Genomic DNA, 21,918 nt, shown 5'->3' with positions numbered 1-21,918 from the left:
CCCGGCCGTCCGAGAGCCCATTCCACCAGAGCGATCGCAGCTACCACGGCGTTCCTTTCTGGTGTGCCCCTGCTGGACATATGCAGGGCTGCTACGTGGAGGTCGACGCACACCTTCACGAAGTTCTACTGCGTCGATCGGGATTCCAGGGAGGAGTCCAGGGTCGGCCAAGCAGTGCTGCGCTACCTGTTCGCCTGAGGTGAGCCTGGTGAGGAGGTGAGATGCTTAATGTTGAGTTTGATGCAATGCTTAATGTTGAGCCTTTGCCACCTCCCGTGGTTGTGCATGTGTGTACTGCTATGTATTCTTTATTCATGAGCATGTGAATCCATGCCAGACCCCGTGCTGGAGAAGGAACAAGTTACTTACCTGTAACTGTTGTTCTCCAGCATGGGTCTGGCATGGATTCACATGCGAACCCTCCCGCCTACCCCTCTGCGGCTCTTCACTTGGTCATACTGCCACTTCACGTGCTTCCAAATCTGAAGATGGCTGCCAGAGGCGGTGCTTAGGTAGAGGGCAGTCATTGGCTGTGGTCAGTATGACGCAGAGACCAGTGATTGGTTATTACTACGAAAGACAGATCAGAAACGAAACTGATACTGGTTTTTTCTTTACCGAGGATTCCCAGCCTGACGACGGGGAATATTCATGAGCATGTGAATCCATGCCAGACCCATGCTGGAGAACAACAGTTACAGGTAAGTAACTTGTTCCTTTTCGATCAACTACCAGAAATCGCAGGTCTGTCCTACTCAAACCCTGGTCTTCTTGGGACTGCTTTGAGATACGCAGAAGCAGACGGTATTACCAACGGGGGAGAAGGTGGCAGCGATCAAGGCTTCTGTCGCTCACTACCTCAGCAAAACAGTAACAGTGTGGTGGTTCCAGCACCTGCTGGGAGTACTGGTGGCATGTCTCCTAGCTATTCCATACACCAGGCTCAAATGAGGAGGCTGCAGCTGCATTTTGCTTCTTCCTTGGACCAGGAATCTGCTCTGCAGGGGCTACCACTCACCATACCCCCGCACTTACAGCAGGACTTCAAATGGTGGGCCCTACAGGAGACTGCCGTGGTAAGCATGCCTTTCTGACCGCCCCCAATACAGAATACTCCGACAACAGATTCTTCTCTCGAGAGGTGGGGTGCGACCCTGGGAACACAGGCAGTACATGTGCTATGGTCACGGACCGAACAGCCGAATCACGTCAACTGGCTAGAATTGATGGCCATTTGGCTCGCACTCAAGTCTTTACTTCCAGTAATCGGGGGCAGTGCAGTGTGTATTCAGACAGACAACACTACCTGCATGTTCTATCTCAACAAGCGGGGGGGGGGGGGGGAACCAGATCCCCTCCTCTATGCTGGTTGACCCTAGACATCTGGGAGTGGGCGATTAGACAGGATAAGTGGATCTCAGCAGTCCATCTGCCGGGAGAATCCAACCTGGAGGCGGACAGGCTGTCGGTTGGGCTCTGACAATTACGAATGGCAACTGAATGGAAGAGTTCTCCAGGAAATCTTCAGCAAATGGGGCCTCCCAGCCACTGACCTGTTTACCACAGAGGGCAACAGGACTTGTCAGCAGTTTGAGTCCTGGGGCAGTATGGGGCGCGGATCCCTCTGGGATGCGCTTCAGATAACCTGGGACGGGATGTGGTAGTATGCATTCCCACCCACACCGCTCATCCACAAAGTAGTGAGTAAGATCAGGCAGTCGCAGTGGCTGCGTCTCGTACTCCTTACACCGCGGTGGCACGCAAGGCCCTGGTTCTCTGACCTTTGTCAGATGTCAGCCCAGCCAGAGATTCCCCTCCCGTTCAAGAAGGGCCCTCTCTTGGCCGAGCAGGGGGGCACAGTCATGCACCCCTATCCAGAGAGGCTAGCCCTAGCAGCATGGTACGTGAGCAGGTTAACATTTCAACATCTCCAGCTCTCTCGCAACAACCTGCGAATCATACAGGAAGCCAGGAGCTTATCTACGTGAAAGCAGTACAAAAGCAAATCTACCAAGTTCTGCCTATGGTCCAAAGAAAACAGTTTTGATCCTCTGGTCTGCACTGTGGACCAGGTTTGATCCTTCTCGGCCCACATGGCTAGATCAGGGGTCTAGGTGGACACCTGCCGGACTTACCTAGTGGCTAATGGCACATACAGGAACTCGGACACGATTACCTTCTCTTCTGCCAATCCTCTCATAAAGAGGTATCTGACTGGTCTGACCAGACCTTACCCACTGGTCAAACGACCGCACCCACTCTGGGATCTGAACGTTCTGCTCAGTACATTGGCACACAAATCTTTTGAACCTATGGCCACGCTGAAGATGGCACTATTAGTGGGGCTCACTTCTGCTCGCAGAGTCAGCAAGATGCAGGCATTAGTTGCTTTGGAGCCCTATACTAGGTTTCATCGGGGCAAAGTTGTGCTCCACACGCACCCCAAGCTCCTCCCGCTGGTGGTTTAATCTTTTCACATTAACAAGGAGATTGTGCTCTCCGCTTTCTTTCCAGACCCCAAGGAAGAGGCAGAAAGGGCCCTTCACTGTCTAGACATCAGGAGAGCATTACTATCTGGACAGGACGAAAACATTCCACAGGACAGATGCCTAGTTTGTCACGTTCAGCTGCTCAAAGCCGAGTCAGCAAGCATCCAAAGCTTCCATAGCTAGGTGTATGACCACAGCGATCCAGCAGGCATACAAGGTGCAGCGTAAGGATCCGCCAAAGGAACATGGATGCTCATGCCATCAGGGCCAAGGCAGAGGGGGTAGTTTTTCAGCCCCATGTACCGTGGCAGGTGATTAGCAGGCCAGCAACATGGGCCACCCCATCAGCCTTTTGCAAACATTACGGCTTGGATACCAGTGCCAGGTCTGACTCAGCATTTGGCCAAGGAGTCCTTCGTAATCTTTTTGCATAAATTGGAAAGCTATCCTCCCCTGGGCGGTTGTATCCATGGTAATTGGCCATACAGGATGGAGGAAAGTAGACCGGACGTATGAGTAATTGTTACTCACCAGAGTGACTAACGTACGCCTAGTCCATAGTCCCCTTTCCTCCATACGACCCACCATTCTTCTCCCTAATAAGAGCAGCAAGGTTCTTAAGCATAATACAGCCGACTCGTCAAAGGGGACTGAGGTGTGGCCGCGGTGGGCGGTGTTAAGGGAGCCAATGCTCCTGGGACCGCGCCTGCACATTTGAAGGGAAAGTTGAAAAAGGGTTCCGTTCCTTTCCCTCGCGAAGGACGGCCATACTAGATGGAGGAAAGGGGACTATGGACTAGGAGTACGTTAGTCACTCCAGTGAGTAACACTTAATTATTTGGCTGCCCCATACACTTTCGACCAACAGACAGACAAAACTTTGGGCAGGGTAAAGGAGGTATTGATTGCTCCAGGGGCAAGGCTGCCTGAGGTAATCCCATCCCCAAACCCCATGCATGCAACCTCTTGCTCTCTGTCAGGAGGCAGAGAAGGAAATGTGGATTTTCTTAGGTTCAGCGGAGGTGTGGGTGGAAAGGAAAGCTGGGTCTAAAGGAGCTGGACAATGTTTCCATGCTAAGTCTTGCTCAACTGCTAAGATGAAGGAAGGTTTTTCCCGAGGCTTTCCGCACTATGGCCTCAACTGTCAGGTTAAAGGACTAGTGCGCTGAAAAATGTTATGGTCTTAAAAAATGGGCAATAATACAAAATAAATAATAAACATCTTTTTAATGAAAATTCCTATGTAAAATGTTACACAAATAATGTTTAAACCTCTTTAAAATCAAGCACTAGGCGGCGTCTGTTTTCTGAAATGGACGAGCCTCCTGTGCTTGAGTTAATCTCTGCCCTTGCGGCACTAATGTAGCAAAAGCCACCTGCTGGAAGCTTTTATTACAGCAGCTTTTGCTTCATTAGTGCCGGAAAGCAGAGAGATGCTTTTATAAATATAACGTTGTTATATTTCATTTCCATGGTTAGAAAACCATGGAAATCATAAATACAAAAATGTAGTATTTATAATTGCAGTGGCTTTCGCTTTGAGTCTCCCGGGGTTCACCGGCCAAAGCGAAAGCCAGCGTAACCCTAAATACACAACATTGTATTTATAATTGCAGTGGCTTTCGGTTTGAGTCTCGCGGAAATGGTGGAACGGCACATTGCGGAGACTGGTGGCCATCTTGGATCTAGCCCAGGGCCCGCCAGTGCTTTCGTCCATCGAATGGGCTTTGCAGGATGATCCGAGCCCCCTTCCATCTGGAAGCGGCTGCGGATCCTTCGGTGCAGGCTTCTGGTCTCCTCAGGGATAAATATACCCATCACAGCCTTGCAGCTAAACGCACCAGGTGCTTTGACCAGGAGCGGAGGCCAAGGGCCTCAGAGGGCCTGGCCCCTATGGACCCAGCGGCTTGCAAGGACTGCTTCTTCAAGCACTTCCTCATGCTTTCCCCTCAGATGAAGGGGCTCCTGAAGAACATTGTGAAGCAGGTAATCCCGCAAGTGGTGCTTCCCCAGCCCCCTCCTCTGGGTACTTCTCCCATTCCTCCAGCGCTGCCGGTCCCTCCACTGGTTAAGGCCCTACCAGTTGGTCCGACACCTCCGCCTTCTGTACCACCATTGCCTTCCCCTCAACAGCCGTTGGACCTGTCTGCAGCTCCGGCTCTAGGGGGGACCCCTCTGGCACCTGTGTCCTATGGTCCAGAATCCCCTCGGTCTCTGAAAAAGGGGTGGGGCGGATGATGACTGACGCACAGGATGATGTAACCTCTGCCTCCGTTAAGGTCTTTCATGACCGCCTTCAGGGCCTGGCGGAGTCCTTTGAGGGTCCCTCAGCCCGAGGAAGAGTTGGGTGTGCTAGCAGAGGTCTTGGGGAAGAGCACCACAATCTGGTCTGGCATCCCCCACCAGAAGGGTGTTCTGCAGGTGGCGCGAAGTGTCTGGGAGAAGCCCAGGGCCAACGCCGAGATCAACAAGTTGGACAGCAGGTTTAGGCTGACAGACCGGGAGCCAATGGTCCTTGCCTGCCACCCGCAGCCTCATTCCTCAGTGGTAGTTGCAACCTCCTTGTATTCTAAACCATTGTCTTCCTCCAAGGTAGCCACCTCCAGTTGCCTCTCCAAGGAGGACAAAGTCTGAGAGTCAACACAGACGCCCTCTTGGCTGCGACCAACCAGAATCTGTGGCGGATGCTCTGGGAATTTCTGCCTGACCTCCCTTTGGACAAGTAAGCCTCGTTTAAGGCCGGTCTGGCAGAAGCCGGGGCATTTGCGCAGGGCCTCATGGAGTCTTCAGTCATCCACATCGACACAGCCAGCAGAAGGCTGTGCCCTGGGGTCGAGATGAGAAGGACAGCGTGGATGCATACGACTTAAGATTTCATCTGATATGTAGGAGCGGATCTTGGATCTGCCCTTTGAGGGTATGGACCTTTTTCATTAGTCAGCCTCTCAAACTGCCAAGTCCTTGCCAATCCTGACAAAACCAGGTCAGAAATCCTTCCCTCAGTCCCAGGGCAGGACCGTGTTTCAAGCCCTGTGCTTTCTCTGGCTTCAAGGAACTCCGGGACCGCAGTACAGAGAGGCCTGACAGGTCGCCGAGCAAAAACGGGAGGAAGCAGCAGAGGATGTTGGGTGGGTTTTTCCGCTCCCCCTCCTCTACCCCTTCCTCTGCTCTGATGCCAAGAAGCAGTGACGTCAAGGTCGGGGAACACAGCTTGGCGGGGGGGGGGGGCATTTGGATCTGTTCCAGGATACGTGGAAGTGTCTTTTCAGCAACCTGTGCCTCCTATCCGTAGTCTCATAGGCTTTAGTCTTCCTCTTTTTTTGCCTCTACCATCCTCTACTCGTGTTCGTCATATTGGGTCCCCGACTCTTTTGCGGGAGGTCCTTTTGCTATTGGAGATGCAGGCAATAGAACTGGTTCCTCTTGTAGACCGGGACTCCGGTTACTATTCCAGGATTCTTGCGGTGCCCAAAACAACCAGGCTGGCCTGAGGGTTGTCCTGGGCTTGTCGTTTCTAAATCTGTTGTTACCGCCGGAACGCTTAGAGATGATTACTACTGCGCATATTGCCTGCATGTTCCCATTTATCAGCCACATCAGAGGTTTCTGCGGTTCATGATTGACATACCATTTTTAGTACAGCGTGCTGCCCTTCAGCCTGAACTCAGCCCCGCATGTCTTCACGAAGTTGATGAATGCAGTGACGGGCCTTCTCCGCTTGGAGGGCCATCATCTGTACCCTTACTTGGACAACTGGCTGGTGAGGGCGGGTTCACCCGAAGCGGTGGTGCACTCCTGCCAAAATTGAAGCATACCCTGGTGATGACGATGGACTCCTCTCTTTCGGACTGGGGGGCTACTCTGGAAGACGCTGCGATTCATGGAGCATGGTCCAGGACGGAAGCCCTCCTGCATATAAATCCGCTCGAGCTAGGGCAGTGGGCTTGGCCCTGAGGGCGTTTTTGCTCCTCATCATGGACAGGTCGGTTTTGGTCAGGACAGACAATTCTACCACAATGTTTTACCTGAAGAAGCAGGGCGGCACCCGTTGCGCCCCCCCCCCCCTCTCCTCTGCATGGAGGCGGTATCGATCTGGGAATGGGCCCTGATCGAGGGAATTTGGATATGAGCAGTCCACCTCCCGGGGGACAGCAATGCAGAAGGGGATCAGCTGAGCCGCTTGGGGATCAACACTTATGAATGGGAGTTGCACACTGACTCCTTGTTGCCCCTGTTCCAGTGTCGGGGGTTCGCGGAACCAGATTTGTTTGCATCCCTTCTGAATTTCAAGTGCCCTTCATTTGCTTCATGGGCAGGATGGGGTCGGATGTCTCTGGGAGATGTCTTCCAGATATGTTGGCATGGCCACAGGTGCTATGCGTGCCCATCCACCCCTCTGCTGCATCGTACCCTCTGCAAGTTCCGGGCTTTGGTGGGTTGCAGCCTCCTTGTGGTTGCCCCCCACTGGCCTTTGAGACCTTTGTTTTCGGATCTGCTGCAGTTGTGCTCCCAGGATCCCTGTCCATCTTCCGATCTCCAGCAGGGGATTCCAGGCACATCAGGGCAGTGTAACATTCAGACCAAGCCAAGCATACGCTGGCGGCCTGGTTCCTGACCAGCTGAAGCTTAAACATGACAACTGGGACATCATTCAGCAGGCCAGGAGGCCCTCGACTCGGTCCCAGTATAAGAGCAAATTCTGAGTGGGCTGGGGCTTCTTGTGCCATAATAGCTCTTTGATAAAGTAATTTGGCGCTGGGGGCTAAAGTAGCTTAATGTCTGTTGTAGGCACATCTGCAAGCCAGCCCACCAAATGCAGCAATTGGCCTGCAATGTAATATTCCTCAAAGTGTGGGGCCTTGATGCCACTCACGTCATACGGCCTGTGATGCGGGAGCCTGGGAAGTGCCACCATTTTTAGTAGTGCTACTCTGGTCATTAGTGAAAGGGGAAGTTTAGTCCAAAACTTCATTGAGTTTTTGCTTTTAGAGTATTATTTGCATGTTCCAGCATGGATCATAATATATGTTGATACCCAGATATCTCAATGTATCTGCACTCCACTGCAAAGCTAGGACAGGAAGTCTATCATATAACATCTTGATTAAGCCTGCTAGTGGAACTAGGGATGACTTATATTTACTTATGGTAATACCGGAATATCGTGCAAAAAGATCTAGAGCCTCCATTATAAGTTCCAGGTTGTCTTTCGGGTTTTGTACGTATATCAATGAGTCATCGACGTACAATGATATTAGATGGTGTGTTCTATCAAGGAATATGCTTGCGTCTTTGTATTTGTATTCAGCTATTAGGTATACCGCTATTGGTTCCATTGCCAAAATTCAGACTAGTGGCGATAGCGGGCAGCCTTGTCTAGTACCCCTTTCCCAGGGCTGCAAGACGTGTTTGCCTGTCTTAACTCTTGCCATTGCTTTAGTGTATATTAGCCTTACCCCATGAATGAATGAATGTCTGGCCAAAGCCACACCGGTGCAACGTAGGGTATAGCCAGTCCCACTTAATGGAGTCGAATGCTTTTATGGCATCCAACGAAGCTTATCGCACATGGTGTCCCATGTCGTGGTGCTGTTAATGATGTGGAGCAAATGCCTTAGGTTCGAGGACATATGTCTGCCTGGGACGTATCCCATTTGATCGGGGTGTATATGGGTGTGGATCACCTTTTTCAATCTGTCGGCGAGCAATGCTGTCAGGATTGTGCTGTCCTGGTTTAGCATGGGCAGGGGCCTGTATGAGCTACAGTCCAATGGTGACTTGTGTGACTTAAGGAGGGGTATGATTATCAATTCTATTAGGCGGGGAGGGAGGAGACCTGTTTTGTATGCCTCTGTTAGTGTGGACAGGAGAAGGGGCGCAAGGTCTGCAGCAAATAATTTATGAAACTCACCCGACAGGCCATAGGAGCCTGGTGTTTTTCCTGATGGCAGTGACCTAATTATGCCTATCAGTTCCTCTAAAGTGATTGGAGTGTCCAGGCATCAACAGACGCAACGTCGAGTTGAGGGAGATGTATCTCTTCTAGCACTCCCTGTGTGTCAGCACATGGGGGCATCGTTTCTTCTCGATTATAGGTTTTGGTACTAAGTCTGGGTTTGTTGCCCTCGGAGTGTTGTCTTTAAATATATTTGGAGTAGCTATGTTTGACTAACCTTTCACAGCATTCTACGCACTATTGACACAAAGCTGTCATTTTGGCGTCCCTATCCTGTTGGCGCTGTTTCGACTGTTCAAGCTTTTCTTTAGTGCTCGCCTCTATGGAGGCGAGTTCTCTACTTAATGAGGTTTGTATTCCCCCTGACTTGGCAATGGCTACGCCTCTGATGACCACTTTCATAGCTTCCCAAAGGGTGCCGACTCAGGTGATGCTGCCAGAATTGTGCAAAGTATTCTGTAATACTGTCTTTCAATGTGTCCTCGGAAAAGGGAGTCCTGTAGCGCTTCTATCCTAAGTCTCCACGTTGGAATGGGGGGGGTCTAGGAGGAACGTACTGTCACTTAACGAAGAAGGGGGGATGGTACAGTAAAACCAAACTCTTATATTCAGCTGTTATGAGTTTAGGGGCCAGGCCTTTTTCTACCAAAAAATAATCGAGTCTGGTATGGATGGCATGTGGTGCCGAAAGATTTGAATAATGTCTGTAATTCAGGTGGAGCGTTCTCCATATGTCTACTTATTCAAAGGATGGCAGAAGAGTGATCAGGGATCCGGCTGGTGTAGTGTGTCTGTGGAACTTGGTATCTGACCTTTCTATTTGTGGATTTATAACACAATTGAAGTCTCCTCCCCATATGATCTTACCCTCACAGTATGGTACAAAGCGTGGGTACATTGTTTGAAAAAAGGCTGCTGTGTCATGGTTAGGGGCATATGTATTGATTCAACAGGTATCCACATTCTCCAAAAGGCACCATTCTGCCTTTGTCATCCGACTTATGCTGGATCATTTTAAAAGGCACAGATGTGGCTATCCAAATTAATACCCCCTGGGCATACACTGAGAAAGGAGAACCCATGGTTCGCCCACCCCATTTACTAGCGATTACAGAGACATTCCAAGTTAGCAGTCTCAAGCTGCTGGCCATGATGGGTTATTTGACTTGACAGGGTCCCCAATGTTAGTTCCTGTGCTTACTTTCTGCCAACCCCTTGCAGACAGAACGGAATAAACTGTACCTTCCCTAACTTTCTTAACTGAGAACAATCGCCCAGCATTGTTTCTATTGGTCCGGGGCAGCTGCATTTCGCGTCTGCCGTTGGTGTGAGTACCGGAGGCTCGCACGCAGCGGGTGGGCGCAGAAACAAGCGTACCAAGAAGATCTTTGAGGGCGGGTTGGCAGCAGCCCAGAATCGGACCCTTACATTCAGGCGTCATGATTGTGTATTTGGTGTCGGTCCTGCTACTCTTGGCTTAACTGAAATTCCGACTGCCATCTAGCGAGATAGACGGTTTAGACGACAACTCAGTTGCCCTTGGTTTCCCGGCTAAGGCTGGGTAACCGGTGTTCCATCTTAATAGAGTGCGGTTGGCTGAGTTTCTATCGCCAGTTCGTGTGAGCTGCCTCTATCGGGATGTTGTCATGTTATATCAGTTATATCAAGCGGTATTGGCTTCTGTGAGAGGACTACTCTTTTCTCTATCCATCCATGTGTGTGCTTGTTCGAGGAGGTCAAAGAACATGGCTCAGTTTTTGTGTAGGATCTTTAATCGTGCCGGATATAGCAACATATATCTCAAGTCCGCTTTATGAAGTCTGGATTTAACTGAAGAAAAATGGGCTCTGCTCTTCAGGACCTGTAGGGTATAGTCAGGATATACTGCTAGACTCACTGACGCCCTTTGTATTGTGCCGCCTTGTCTTGAGTGAGAGAAGATCTATTCCCTGTCCTTGTAATTAAGGATTTTCACTATGATTGGCCTTCGAGGAGCCCCTGGTAGTGGTTTCCGGGTTAAGGCTCTATGCATCCTTTTATTGTGAAGCCTTGCAAAAGGTTCCCAGGGCTAACTTCTTGCAAGAACATATTCTCCACGTAAACTGGGATTGCGTCCCTCTTCTTCTGGCAGACCGATGATGCAGATGTTATTACATCAGGCTCTCCCTTCTGCATCTTCTACCCTGTCCCTTCAGTAGCTTAACGTTCTGCTGAAGAATGTGTTTCTGCTGAAGAATGTGAACCTCTAGTTGGAGTTCGTGGATCCTGGCAGTGTTGACTGTTAGTTATTTTTTCAGGTTCATGGTCCTTTCAGCCAAATTCCTGACTTCTTGAAGCAGTAGGCCAACGTCGACCATGAACGCGTCTATTTTTCTTTTGTTGATGAAACTATTTGCTTTCAAAATGAGCCATGCAAACATTCATTCACTTCTCCACAATCACATGTCCTGGCTGTAGTCAGACGTATATAGCGATCATATATACAGTTACATTAGATCACAACTCCCCCTCCCCCCCCCCAATCCAGTCTCCACATGGTGTCTAGAAGTACCTCAATCACCCCCCTCATCCCACTTCCCCCATATCTCATCAGCTTTCGTTGGACAACCCAGTGCCATCTATATTCTGTGTTCAATGGCTGCACATACATCCACATCAGTGACCCACTGCGCCAGGGTCGGGATTTCCGGTGCTCCCCAGCTCTGGGCTATGGTCCGTTTTATCAGCCCCACTGCACTGGATAAGAACAATCTTTCCCATCTGTTGGCATTGTTTTCATCAGGGATACCCAGTAATAGTATGTTAGGGTCCAGCGATACATTTCTTCCCAGGACCATAGACAATTTGCCACAGCACTGTCTCCAGAAGGTTCTGATCTGGGGGCATTGCCAAAGCATATGTATAAAGGTGCCCTCCCCCTCCCGACATCGCAAACATTTTAGGTCTGGGGCACGTTCCAGTTGTATAGTGCAACCCTAGGGTAATAGACTCTGTGAAGAATCTTAAATTGTATAAAGCGAAGCCTGGTAGCAATCGTGATCTTTCGTGGGTACATTAGGACCTGTATCCAGTCTTCTGGTTCAATAGCACCCACATCTGCTTCCCGTTTAGTTTTGAGGCTAGTCAGCTCTGGGGTGGCGAAGGCCATTATGGCATTGTATAGGATGGAAGTGACTCTGGTAGGAATGTGTTCAGTTAGGAGATTGCATTCCGGGGGTGTGCATTCGGGCACCCCAAAAAGTGCTGGCAGGCGTCTCCTCAGGGCGTAGGTTAACTGCATATAGTGATAGTGCTCAGTCTCCGGGAGCCCGAATTTCTGTTGCAGCATCTCGAATGAGGTTATAGTGCCTTCAGTAAGGATGTTGCCCACTGTGGTAATGCCAGCATCCACCCACCTCGGCCACAACACGAGTTTCCCTAATTCAGTGAGATAGCCATTGTGCCAGAGGGGTTGCATCAGGGTCATCTTGTTTCCCCACACAATGTTTGCATGTGCTTGTCTCCAGACTATATAGATTTGCGCTGTCATCGTCTGTGGGGGAGGTCTAGTGAGGCTCTGGTAAATCATAGCAAGGGGCCGGATGTTCTGGTTGTGTCTCAGTTCGGCCCTTATGTGTTCTCGGTCACCGTGAAGCAGATCCTTGATCACTGCCATCTGGCTCGCCCAGTAATGGGACTGGAGGTGTGGTAACTCTGTACCCCCTTCCCAGACCAACCTCTGGAGCGTAGCTAGGGCAATGCAGGGTTGTCCTCCCCCCTTGTCCCCCCCACCTCACCATATGAGTTTCCTAAGGAGACCTTCAACCCGATCAAATTCGGAATCGGTGACCCTGAGTGGGGCGTTTTGTAGCACATATAGGAAGCGTGGTAATGCCATCATCTTGAAAAGTGCGGCTCTACCCAACAGTGTTAGGAAGAGGAGCATCCAATGTTGAATATCGTTCATAAGGTGGACTGTAAGTGGATGTAGATTACGGGTACATACTGTACGGGCAGTCCGGGGAGATTGCATGTTCCCCGCCCTTCACCGGGAAGATAATCTATTTTCCCCAATTGACCCTCAGTCCACTGAACTCACAGAAGCTTGCCAGGATTCGTATCACCACTGGGCAAGATCGGTTTGGATCACTTATGTATATTAAAAGGTCATCAGCGTAGAGGGACACTTTGTCCTCTCCGCCTTCCGGCCATCTAAACCCCGTCCACATGGCGACCTGCCGGAGCCGTTGGGCCAGCTGATCAATTGCCAGTGCAAAAAGGAGGGGGACAAGGGGCATCCCTGTTGCGTTCCCCTGCACAGTGGAAAGGACTTTGAGGACCAACCATTCACTCTCACTTCCGCGAGCGGGGTCTCATATAGCAGCTTTACCTAGCTCAGGGACGCTCTCACCGAATCCCATGCGCTGCATTGCTTCACAGAGGCTTTCACATACCACTGAATCAAACTCCTTTTCAAAATCAATTGCCAGCAAGGCAAGTGGCGTATCGAGAATAGGAGCTCGCTCTATAAGGAGTTGGAGTCGGTGTATATTCATTTGCGTCGATTTATGTGGCATAAAGCCACATTGGTCAGGGTGAACTAGGGAGGAGATAATTGGTTGCAGTCTGTTGGCTAGAATTTTAGCGAGGATCTTAGCCTCCCCGTTAATCAATGATATAGGCCTGAACGAGGCACATTATTCAGGGCGTTTGCTCGGCTTGGGAATAACTATGATGCTGGCCTTCCTCAGGTCAGGAGGGGAGGGCACCTTGTTCCCTGGCATGGAGGAACATCGTGTGGAGGGGAGCTGCCATCTTATCTGCACCCAGTTGTTTCCAGGTCTCTACCACAAAGCCATTGGGGCACAGCGTTTTCCCAGATTGCAACTGGGCTATGGCTTCAGCAAATTCGGTTTCGACGAGGTCACTGTCTAATTGTGTCCTCTGCTGCTCAGTTGTGGTAGCGCAATACTGTCTAAGAAGGATGGGTCCACTGGGGATCTCTGGCCTCGGTAGAGAGTAGCATAAACATCAGCGAAGGTCTCTGCGAGGTCGGAGTTCGATTGAGCCCTTCCTATACGCTCATCTATAAGTTATCTGATGTGTCGGTGCCCCTCCTTCCTCTTTTCCACCCAGGCCAGCATCTTTCCAGCTTTATCCCCATGTTTGTACACCTGAGCCCTCGACTCCCTATGTGCATGCTTGGTGTTATCTAATGCTATATTACAGAGGCGCTTCCTGGCTTTGAGAAGGGACCGGTGTGTTTCAGGGGTAGTATCTAAAATATATTTGGCCTCCCATTCCTCTGCCTTCCTTTTCGGCCTCCAACATCCTTTGCAGCTGTTCCTTCTTTTTATTAGATGTCCAGGAGATTATATCCCCTCTGAGCACCGCCTTATAAGCCTCACACAGTATGACTGAGCTGTCAACTGTAGTAGAATTTATTTCAGGGTATTCGTTAGATTTTTCTGTAATGTGTTCGATGAGTTCAAGGAAACACAAATAGTAACTGTTTAGTCTCCACGTCTTGGGAGGGTTGGGGGGCGAGTGGAAAGATACGCAGCCCCATCACCAAAGGAGAGTGGTTCGAGATACCCCGGGGAAGCAGTTATATGGTGGTCACCCTATATACTTCTGAGGTTGAGAGAAAGAAGTAGTCCAGTCTGGACAGGGAGGCATGAGCTCCCGAGTGGAATGACTAACCTCTGTCTACAGAGTGAAGTTCCCTCCATACATCACTAAATCCAAGTGCCCAAACAAACGCTCCCAACCTCGTGCGGATGTTCGGGTTGCGGCCGCGAATATGGGTGCGGCCTAAGGAGTTATTCATTACATCATTGAAGTCGCCCCCTAGGATCCACACATCTGGATTATGGTTTGCCGCCCGAGAGGTTATCCCATCTATAAGTTAATTCCCCAGCCCCGGTAGGGCGTATATATCTAGGATGGCCAGTGTCTTCCCCCGAGAGTGCCCTGTACCATCACGAACCAGCCCCGAGGGTCCTGCTCCACTGAGATTAGCGTAAATGGAAGGCGCTTGTGTATTTAGGACCAGGACTCCCCAGGATCCCGAAGTATACCCTGCATGGAGGGCGGAACAATAGTTCGTTCTACGAAAAAGTGTACAGGTCAAACCAGCTAAATGTGTCTCGGTAAGAAGAGCAATGTCAGGGGAGTGTCTATTAAGAAATTGGGTGATGAGACGTCACTTGATTCTGGATCCCATGCCATTCACGTTCTAGGTGAGAAGTTTGATTTACGTGCAATTCCCGTGAGGAGGACACTTTCTTGCTGCTGCATTTTGTCAACGTGCGCTGGGAGTTCTAAGAACTCGCGCATTTCGCATTTTCAACTCGCCTGCTCGCTCGCTTCCAGGAGGAGGCGGAGCACTGTGCCGTCACGTGACTGCTCACCTGACCTATCCAGGCACACAAAACAGAGCTCAGCACAGCCGAGCGGTGTGTGCAATTCCCGTGAGGAGAGGACACTTTCTTGCTGCTGCATTTTGTCAACGTGCGCTGGGAGTTCTAAGAACTCGCGCATTTCGCATTTTCAACTCGCCTGCTCGCTCGCTTCCAGGAGGAGGCAGAGTGCTGTGCCGTCACGTGACTGCTCACCTGACCTATCCAGGCACACAAAACAGAACTCAGCACACCCTTGCGGCGTTAAGCCCGAAGGAGTAAAGGCCGCTGGCTGTTGTGCGGCTGTTTGGCGCTGGAGGTGCCTACACCGAGGATATAGCTTCCCTCTCCGTGACCAGCTTGAGAGGAGCTGCACAACGATGGGCTACTTCAAAAGTGAGAACTCAGATTCAGGGGCAGAAGAGCAAGTGAAAACCAGGTAACAGGTAAGGCAGCGTGTTGCTTCTGATCCGGCTTCGGCCGGTGGATTGTTACCGATTGCGGGCGGCCCTAACAAAGGTCTGTTGCCTTGGAGACAAGCCGCCTTGTCTTTTTAGCCAAAAAAGCCCAGGTGAAGGACCAGCCCCAAGCACCGGCCATAGAAGAAATTACTTCCATTGACTTGGTACACGATGAAGGGGATTCTGGCAATACACTGACGGAGGCCTTACTCAACTCAGACCTAGAGCAGATCCTACCTGTGGCGGATAGGTCCCAGGAGGAACAGAGTCAGCACACCCTGCCGAATGACCCAGGGGAAAAAATATACCCGCAAAACCCTTTAGAGGCTGGGTCGTCCCCGCACGGGTCTCATTGCCTGGAAATGCCCGGTGGGGCAGAATCCTCGGAAGGGGGGCTAGACACACACAAGGAGGACCTGGTTGCGGAACAGTCCTATGCTGTGGCCCCAACAGGTATGGCTATGGGAGCAAAGGTACAAGGGTCAGATTTTTATGATGCAGTCCCACCCATGAACAAGGAAGACCTGAATGATCAACAAGGGTCTGTACTCACCAGCATACAATCAGAGAAAATTAGGGAAAATCTGGATATTATACCAACTCAGAAGGAGGTGATCACAGAATTTTCAACTACAGAGAATGATCTGCCTCAGATGTATCCTGCCACTCTGGAGAAATCTCCCAGCCCACGACAAATCCATATAAGCTCTGGAAGCAGTTTCACCGATATAGATCTAAGTGTCGGTGACTGCGGGGAGCACAGGCCTGGATCTTTGCAGGAAACCTACCCTCAAAGTGCTGGCATGGACAGGGCCTATGAAACCCTTAGTAATTCAAGCCTTGCTTCCAAATTAATCCAGGATATCTCAAACCTCACGGGCAAAATAGTGAGAGAAAAAAGAGAAGTTTATCGTTCATCAAGGATAAACTAGCTGTGATTGACGATGAAGTGGATCCAGCAGATCAGTTTCCTTCGAACTCCTCACAAATAGGGGGTAATTTACATCAAACCCCAGGAATTAGACAGCGGGATTACAGAAGCCAAGCCCCCCAAGGGGAGGCGAAAAAGGCCCACAAGCTAGGCATAGATGACATCTCCCTTGAAAAAATAAGTGATCTGTGCTTGAAGGGGAGGCAGGATGACTTATCTCATATTCAAAATGTGGTGATGGCATCACTAAACATTACGCTTGCTCCTTTTTTGAAACTTTACGAGACTCTGAATGAAACCTTGCAGTTATTACACCTGTCAACAGTAAAAACTGAGGAAGGGATGGGTGAAATAGTTAGTTTCACGAAGCAATTGGATATGAGATTACAAAAAGAGTCGGACCTCTCACATCAATGGCAAAATCGCTTATGTGATTTGGCGCGTCAGGAGTCCAATGATAAGCAACTACTGATGGAAGCCATACTGGATGATCATAAATGGATAAGAAAATTAAATCAGCAATCGGCCTTAAGATCAGACCCAAAGCGAAGCCGTTTAAGGGACCGGGACCTGGTAGATCCTAGGAGGAAAGACCTGGAAGACCGTAGAAGGACAGACCCGGAAATGGCCAAGACAAAGGAAAAAGTTGGTGGTCCCTTAGTATTAGGGAAGGGCATAAAGATGTCTAAACCTACTAATCCGGACTGCATCTTGATAGTAGAGGATGAGGGGGTAAAATCAAGCTTTGCGATCTTCAAAGAACCCCCACAGCAATCGGGAAAAAAGAACACTAGCGCAAAAGACCCTCCCCACAAAGACCAGAAAGAAACGGGTCAAAAGAAAGCAAAAAAACAGGCATGCAAGCGCAAGGCTAATGGATCAAGAGCCTTCTTAAGAAACATCAACTTGCCTATTGAGGAGCCGGAAGAGCTGTTACCTAAGAAGCCCAGGAGAGAAATTAAATTGTTAAGTGTATCGAAGGAAAAAGTTGTGCAGAAGATGCCTCAAGATGGGGATTCGGTCCTGCAAAAGAAAAACGACCGGGACACAAGTGGCTGTCTGAGTGATCTCATTGAAATAATTGAGGAAACCAGAGAGGAGGAGATGTGGGACGACATCAGCTTATCAGAATGGCAAGAAATTGATAAGCAGTTAGATGATGTCCCGACAGGAAAAGAACTAAGAACAGAGGAAGATCAGCGAGTGAATAAGCTCACTGGGAAAATAAGGAAAAACGAAGTCGGTAAACAAAAACAGGACCGTTCTCATTATCTCAAAGACGAACATCGAAATGCCATAAGGAATACACGGGACAGGCATCAAGCAAGTAGATCCCATCGATGGTCAGAACACCGAGACCGCGTCCCAAAAGATGAGAAGGGAAACGCTAAAAGGAGGCCACGGGACAAGTACCGAGAAAATCGATCCCATTGATGGTCTAAATCGCCGTGTGAATCCCGTGACAAAAGGGCAAAAGATCTCAAAGGAAAAAAGATTGACACTAAAACCCAAGAACTACGATCAATCTCACAGGACAAGAAAAGGAGCCCGAATAATGCAATAAAAAGCAGGGACTTATTAAAACAACTAGAAGCCAGACGAATGGCTAGACGTCAAACAAGCACAGGGAATCTGCCGAGAAAAACCCCAAGATACAGGAGTCCTGAAAAGTCAACGACAAAAGATCAGCAAGGGGTGAGATGGGATACCCCGGGTGAGTATGGACATTTCCACACACTAAAACTGGAACGGACCTGGAGAGACAGACGAAGGATAGTGCTGAATAGGAACAGGGTGATGTCAATACTTAAAGATCTACCAGCAAGTCGGAAAATCCACACTGATGATGTGGCAATTGTGGAATTCATTGATGAAGAAAAGCCGGACGTGGTCCTACTACACTTGACAACAAGAAAATTGAAAGATAGCTTACTGGATGTAAAGAATAACCTGGAGTCTTGGGGATATAGACTTGCAGACCCAGACAATAAAAGTACCCGGAGAGAGGCAAATGCCCCCAGACCTGTCGATGATAGGGTGGAAAAAATAATAAAAACCCTAGAAAGGAAACCCATTAACACGCGGCAAGAAGAGAGGTCGAACCAAAAGTCAAGTACCAGGCAAGACCACCTGGATACAAGGGACTGTAGCTCAGAACCAGTGAGCAAAATAAACAGCTCCCGGAGGCCAACAGATAACCAACTAACAAATCTGAGATTTACGGTTGATAACTCAAGTAAGAAGACAAAACGGGCAGGAGTCAGTAATCAGACACTGACAAAAGTGGAGAGACGAGGACATACGCCCAGTATCAACCCAGAAAAAAAGCGACAATAGACCGCCCATATCGGTGTAGGAACCAAAACCCTCTTGGCCTCATGGAACACACGGGGATTCAGCCATCTATATTCGGGAGAAAGTAACTTCCTTGAGAAATATGAACTAATTTGCATACAAGAGAGCTGTATTAGAACAACTCCCGTGTGTGAAGGTTATTTGGTCTATATAAATCCGGCACAGAAAGGACCTTTGGGAAGACCCCGGGCGGGGCTTATAACCTTAGTGAAGGATGACTGTCAACTCCAAGTCTTAGAACATCTGACGCCAAATCCGCTTCTCCAAATACTTAAAATAGTGAAAAACAGAGGACGATATGAAAAGAGACTCCTGTTAATAAATACATACTGGAATGTCTCGGAACTAGCTACGGAAAAATATCTATCGGAGTTGACGGTGGCTCTTGACGCCTCAATGCTAGAAGACAAGGACCAACTGATTATCATATGCGGGGACCTGAATATCAAATTGCTGGATGAAAATGGCTTGTTGCAAAGAAGACACAATCTCCCGAACAATGAAAAACGCTGGCTGGCAGAAATGGACATTCGAGACTTGTCAATGTTGAATGGCCAAACAGCAGGTGATATTCCGGGAGCGGACACCTGGTTTGCGAACTCAACGAAAAGCTGCTTGGATTATTGCTTTGTCGCAAGAAATACATTGCCTTGGATAAACTCCTTTAAAGTTGTCTCACAGACTCGTAGCGACCATGCGCTCCTTGAAATTGAATTACTCTGGAAAACGGAAGAGCCGGAACATCAAAACATCCCCGAAATGGAACTAACATGGGGACGTAACAGACTGAAAATCAAAGCAAGGACAATCCCTCAATTAGCAGTGCGGCTTACTCATAACTTTGAAGTTAACCATGAAACAGCGGAATATGGCTGCCTACTAAAGGAGTTTGAGATTAAAAAGGGATTAAACAAAAAAAAAGATTTTACGAGGAATCATGCATACAGCAAAATCCTGGTGGAAAAAAGAAGGGAACATCGTGCAGATTTGAGACATCTCCAGAAAAGCAGCCACATTAACAAAAAGGAACGTGTAAGACACTGTAAACAGTCTTATAAAAATTGGCTAAAATCCACTAGGATTTGGCGAGCACAAGCAGATGCCGAGAAAATGATGGCAGCAATAACTACATCTAACTCTAGGTCCCTGTGGGAGATAATCAATAAAGGGGATGATTTTCAGTCATCCCTGACATCCAGTAACGTCTCAAAAAAGGACTGGGTAAAGTTTTACAGTGATCTCTTTCAGGAGAAAGGCCCAATAAAGACCGAGAAAAGTTCGGGGAACGAATGGCGTATTGATATCGACAGGGATGACATTCTAACAAGAATTCAAAAATTGAGCTCATCGCGAGCTGCCGGTCCAGACGGCATCCCAAAAATCGATGCTGAAGGAAAACAAGGAAGAATGGGCGGATTTTATCCTGGTACTATTCCAGCAGATATTAAAAACAAGATCAATCCCACACTCTTGGAAAGAGGCCCTAATTGTACCCATATATAAAAAAGGAGACCGTAACAATCCAAGGAATTACAGGCCCATCGCCCTCCTAGATTCCATAGGAAAACTGTCTTGTTCCATCCTGCTAAGAGATCTTAAAAAGTGGGCAATTAGGGAAGGGATCCTAGACAAAAGACAAACAGCTTTCATGAGTGGCGTCGGAACATCATTGAATTTATTCATCTTGAATATGCTAAAGATGCGGGCACTAAAACAAAAAAGGAATATTTACCTGGGCTTCGTTGATCTCGAACAGGCCTTTGAAGGGATCTGTAGAGAACTGCTTTGGTCCAAACTCAGGAAATGGAATTGCCCGCAAGATCTGCTAGAGGCCATTCAGGAACTGTACACCAACACCTCAGTTCAGATAGTGGTCTCAAAAGGAGGAGATCTGACAGAGAAAATCTTAACCACCAAGGGCATAAAGCAAGGGTGCACCCTGGCACCTTTCCTGTTTGTTTTGTACCTAGCAGACATGAAAGAATCACAGGAACACATCCGTGCATTCCCCCCAGTATTTCAGGAGGAAGCCCTCTCATGGATCGTTTATGCGAACGACGTGGTATTTATGGACCAAACTCCCATAGGTCTGAAAAGACGCATGGTGGAATTCAAGTCTTATTTAAGCAAAAACCATCTGTCGGTCAACGTAAAAAAATCCATGGTCCTAATAATGCAGTCGGCACGAGGTCCTAAAATCGGGAAAAATAAAAAGGGTTTTACATGGTCATTGGACAATCAACCTCTGGAAATAGTTGACTCAACAGTTTACCTGGGGGTCAGAATAAACAAAAACATCAATGAGAAGGGCCAACTAAATGTTATCAAAGAAAAGCTGATGAAACTCTCTAATCAAGCTCGAGCCCTGCACCGACGCTACGGAACCTTTTCAATGATGCTACTAATCTTATTCTACAAGCAAAAAGTAGTGGCAAGCATAACAATATGAGCTGAATCATTGTTAAATCTTCACTGGAAAATGTGGGCTGTTTTAGAGGCTTTTTTCTGGAGAAGGGTACTTAGGCTTCCGAACTGTCTCCCTGCATCGATAATAAGACATGAGTTGAGATTACAATCAATAGAGTCAATAGTGCTGTGGAAGGCCCTCTCGCTATTTCGAAAATGTATCCTTGATAAACCTCCCATTTCATTCATATTACTGGCGAATATTATATCATCTGGGAGTGCAAGGCACTGAATGATCCTCCACCTTATCTCCGAAGATTTCCCTCTTCAAAATATAGGGATCTCTTGATGAGAGTCAGATTTAACATCCTGCCAACAAGAGAAGTGCAATATTTAAGGAAACAAATTCTAATGGAAGATGCTAGTTGCCGTTTCTGCAATGCTCCGGACATATTGGAATCAGTAAAACATTGGATGCTTTCCTGTCCGGCCTTAATCGCCCGAAGGAACTTATACCTAGGAGATTGGGTGGATAACATAAATACATTGACAGATGAGGATTATTGGGAACGAGTTCTGACGGTCCGACCCTGGAAGCACTACAATTCATAGAATCAATCTTAAAAGGTCTTGAGGGTAATGATGAAGTTGAAGAGGAGGTTGAACCTTCGTAAGGATGGTGAGGCCTGGAAAAGGACATTGACTATTTCTTGTGTCTTTGTTAAAGGTTGAAAATGTATTTAACCAATAAAACATTAAAAAAAAAAAGAAGTTTGAGAGACCTATATTGATTAGTGGTTGTTAACGAAACGTGTGCATGCCATAAGTGGGATGTGGTTCTGGGGTTGTAGGAGTTACAACGGGTGGGTGCTTGAGTTATGTATGGTAGGTGTCTGTATTGGGATTTCTGGACGAAAACATGGCGAACCTAAACAATACT

General features: G+C 48.5%; 1 protein-coding gene across 2 annotated transcripts in view; it reads left to right on the top strand.

Annotated features, from left to right (window-relative positions):
- Positions 1-21,918, top strand: part of ABCC1 (ATP binding cassette subfamily C member 1 (ABCC1 blood group)) — a 2,255,476-nt gene that overhangs the window by 2,020,983 nt on the left and 212,575 nt on the right. The gene's annotated exons all lie outside the window — the stretch shown is intronic.

Source organism: Ambystoma mexicanum, chromosome 2q, assembly GCF_040938575.1.
Source record: "Ambystoma mexicanum isolate Mex_15411 chromosome 2q, UKY_AmexF1_1, whole genome shotgun sequence".
Classification (NCBI taxonomy): Eukaryota; Metazoa; Chordata; class Amphibia; order Caudata; family Ambystomatidae; genus Ambystoma; species Ambystoma mexicanum.
Note: the sequence above shows the minus strand (reverse complement) of the source record. Positions and strands in the feature narration are given on the sequence as shown.